Source organism: Helianthus annuus, chromosome 4, assembly GCF_002127325.2.
Source record: "Helianthus annuus cultivar XRQ/B chromosome 4, HanXRQr2.0-SUNRISE, whole genome shotgun sequence".
NCBI classification, from domain to species: Eukaryota; Viridiplantae; Streptophyta; class Magnoliopsida; order Asterales; family Asteraceae; genus Helianthus; species Helianthus annuus.
The window spans coordinates 147,394,046-147,398,267 of NC_035436.2; the positions used below are offsets into that span (position 1 = coordinate 147,394,046).

The window sequence follows — 4,222 nt, forward strand, 5'->3', positions numbered from 1 at the left end:
AAGTTTCTGTATATGTGCCTTAACCTGAAAAAGCATGGTCACTTGGATATATGCATTTCAATTAATTTAGCTCAGTTTTTTTAAATTACTCATAAATTTGTAGGACTCCTACTTTATTACAATTGAATTTACACATGCATATATGCATCTAAGACTCGCCATTTAATTTATCATTCCGTTGCACAACCATTTACCATCCAATGTGAAGTCTAACTATCAAAATGCGACAATTGTCAATTCTTTCTGTTTCTTAACCTGTTGCTATTCAAAACAACAAACATATAGAAATAAAAATTTATGTTGGTCTTTCCTATTTACAAGCAAGTTAGCTTAAGTGTCATGAAGTCAAGTTTTCTTATACTAATCAGTTCGCATGTCCAACCACAACCACTTTAAAATTAGTCTCAACAATATTGAACATTGAAATCTTATATCCTTCGATTAGAAGACACGTGTGTAACTAAAACTACCCAAAATAAGATACTTCAATCAACGAATCGGCCAAATTGCAATTCGAGAACAAACAACAGTAAGCATAGAATACAATAAAACATATGAGCAACAGTAAGCCAAGTGTATAAAATTAGTATATAGAATTCTGGCAGGCTGGCGGTCGTTCAATAAATCATCTTGCGTCTGGATCAATCTATTCCCACAATAATATTAGCTTTATCCTTGGTATGAAGGGGTATATAGCTCAGCACATCCTGCAAACAAACACCAAATAACATATTATTAAATAAGAAAAATTCTGGCAGGCTGGCACTTAATCACCCGACCCATTAATTTACCTTCGACCTAGTGCTTCAAGTTCAGCTCATCTAAGCTCAGACTTTGGCGATGGACCAATGTTGGTATTTTTCAACTTCTTAGCATTAATACCCAGCAAAACCAACTTCCCAAAGTAGACTTCTACAAATTTTGTGATATTTTGTGCTTTGATTTGGTCTTTCATGACCAAGAGCAGAATAAAATTTTACCAATACCACTACTGTTAAATAAGAACTTTGAAAAAGGATACCTGAGTAGCAGCTTCCCCAATTCTTTTTTATTTTGATAATGATCTGATACCCTTATTTTGCTAGAATTCTTGTGTGCTAGAGAATGGTTCCCCAAAACTTTGGACCTGCTCCATAAAACAATACACATGTAGATATCAACTTATTGGTATTATTACAATAACAAAATGTGTAAAAATGTGGATTTCTTAATGATAAACCCATCAAATTAAAAAAAAAAAGTTACCACATAAATAGCTACATACTAATCTTTAACTCAAAACACATGGAGCTACACAATTTCAAAGGAGTGGCTGGTATTGTCTATTTGATGCTAACTGTGGAGCTTCTCATTTACTTCAACATCCTTGAAAAAGCCTAGCTTCTCATAGATTTGAAATTGTTAAAAAAGGTAAAATATTACCAGGTGATTCATGGAAGCTATAGCTCTATTGTTAACCTTCTAGCAGAATGTAACCATCATATTAGCTTGTGAAAAATATTAATATCACACAATTACCTTATCTGCAACTAAGAGGTGTCTGGAACAAAGGATCTAAACCACTAAGAGAAACACGTCTGATTACAATCATCGAATTTTCTCTTCTTTTTTTTATCAACTTATAAATTACTTCTCTACATCCTATGACCTCAAACAGGTACATATATAATACTTCTCAACCCTACCATCACCTGGATTTACCTCATCAGTCCTCAATAACCCAATTAAAAAAAACGTATCTCAGTTCCCCAAGACACAAAATCAACGGAAATACGAACTCAAATTGACCAAATCTTACCTTGATTGTCTGAAGAACATACGTGCAGAAATAGATCGGGAGTCGAAATCCTATTTTGGCCGGCCTGCGTCACTGGTATGATAACCTAGATCGAGCTTACCAGAACTATCCAGGTGGTGATGTTTACAGAGAAAGAGGTAAAAGAAGAAATTGTGGTTCTTATATTGAAGCTTGAATCGGCATCAGCAACAGATTGTTCTTCTTCTTCTTCTTTGATGCGCAGATCTGATTTCATTCACAGGGAATTTGAGAGAGAGAGAGAGAGAGAGAGAGATAGAGAGAGTGTGTGTGTGTGGTGGGTTTGAAATTTGAAATGTGATTAGGGTTTTTTGTCCCGCCTTTGTATGTCCGGGCCTTTAAAGAGTTTTTAACTGCTTGAATATATAGATATAACATGTCCACTAAAGGTTAAAAACTCTTAATTTTCAACATCTCAACACTCTCTCTCTTATATCTATTATATAATAGTATAGATATATATATATATATATATATATCTTAACTGTTTATTTTTTTAAAACATAGAAGGTTTAGTTGATTATATAGTTGTTTTTAGATGTATATAACATGTAAATATATACATAAGTTTATTGACGATGTTGTTACCGGTTTTTCTCTTTGCCTTTATTTTTAGTCTATAATATTTGTAATAACTCTTTCTATCTACTTTTATTTTAGTTGTGGCACGACACGAGAGAGACTACGGATAATGGAATAGATGTTTTGTTGATGACGTTGATGCCGAAGTTTTTTAGAGAGTTAGGTATCTCGTTAGATTAGCTTATGTAGTTTATTTATACAATTTAACGTAGTTTGTTATGCATTCAACAAATGTTTGTAATTTGACGGGTTTATTTCCGAATTGGATGTCTATGGGTTTATTTCCGATTTGAATGTGTATTGTTTTGGTTTGATTTGAAAATGTTCCAATGGTAAGCTTGATGTATTTCTGGAAAACCTTTTTTATTATAAATGTTTTGTTTTCAGCAAATGTTTATAAGACAACGTTAAAAAATATTTTTTTTAATTAATATTTGAAATGTTTTGATATTAAAAGACGGTGTTCATCAAGTTTAAGCCGGTGTTAAAATTGAACACCGTCTAATAAGACTTGATTTTAAACCACGGTACTTTAAGACGGTGTTGAAAACACCGTCTGAAAACCCATATCACCCCGTCAAAAGATCTGTTTTGTAGTAGTGCAGCAACATCTCCCAACAAAACTATTTTACCGTACTCATGATCATAGGTTACTACTTATTGATCCTTGACATCTTCACTGACTCCACATCTTTTCTCGACCCAGGCACATCATCCTCCCTCACTGTAACCACCAATCCCTCCCTGTGTTTTCTCTTTTGTCCATGCGGCCCGGGTTCACCCAAACAATCAATATCCATTGGAGAATTGTGTTACGGGCCAAATATTTGAAGATCCAGATGCTGTGGGTTGTGCTTGAACGCTTGGGTTACTAGCTATTCCGGGACTTTATCGGGGGACAGAGTCAATGTCAATGAAGAGATGTATGTGCCTATTCGTATCAACGATGAATGAGGTATTGGAAAATACATCGGTATTTGCGTCTAGTTTTAGTTGTTGGTTATTCGTTTTTAGTATCGGTTTTAGGTAGAATGTATATACTTTTGATTGTTTTGTGTTTTCAGGTACTTGGAGCAGAAACGTGAAAGAAACGAGTGAAATATGACAAGAGAAATTGTCGGGTCAAGAACCGGGAGTTCGTGAGCGAAAGTAAGTCAGAAAAAGCAGTTCTGGAGTGCCCAGGCGGGCCGCCTCAGCTTACAAGACATTCCCAAGCGGGCCGCATCAACTAAACAAGGATTTCTGGAGTTTGAATGGCGCGCGGCCCGCGTAAACTTACCACCATATGTGAAGCGGGCCGTGAGGGGTTTGTTTACGTAAACCGACTTTAAACAGCATCAGTTTGTAGGGTTTTGGGGATTATAAAAGGAGATCATCATCAACAGCCGTGATTATCATCCCAATTACGAATTTGGACGAACTTTAGGCGATCATAGAGGCTGTTCTCAGGCGTTTGAAGGCTCGGGACTGCTGGGAATCATTGTTGAAGCATAGGAGCACACGGGATTGGAGTTCACGGGTTTTATAATCTTGTTTCTCTCGTTTTCGTTTGTGTCTTGTTATTTGATGATGAATTCTGTTTTGACCATGATTGACACTATGTTTTTAGACATGATTATTGGCTAAATTTCTGTTACTACCTAGACATGGTTGAATGATTGCTTAAGTTTTGATTATTTTTGGATTTATGGAAGCTATGGATTGTTTATAAGTTGTAAACGGTTTGTTCTATCAGTTAGATGTGTTTGCGTGCTTGATGTTATTTGAATACTGATTATTGCTTCGTTCGAATCTTGGTGACGGTCTTTATCACGGAATAGAATC

The 4,222-nt window shown here is 35.4% G+C and overlaps 1 long non-coding RNA gene across 1 annotated transcript; it reads right to left on the minus strand.

The window, feature by feature from the left end:
* Positions 1-406: 406 nt before the first annotated feature.
* On the minus strand, positions 407-2,113 carry LOC110934705. The gene is made up of 3 exons (XR_002588561.2): positions 1,799-2,113; positions 792-1,126; positions 407-707 (listed from the first exon to the last, which is right to left on the minus strand). It is a non-coding gene; the product is annotated as an uncharacterized LOC110934705 (long non-coding RNA).
* Positions 2,114-4,222: the final 2,109 nt, after the last annotated feature.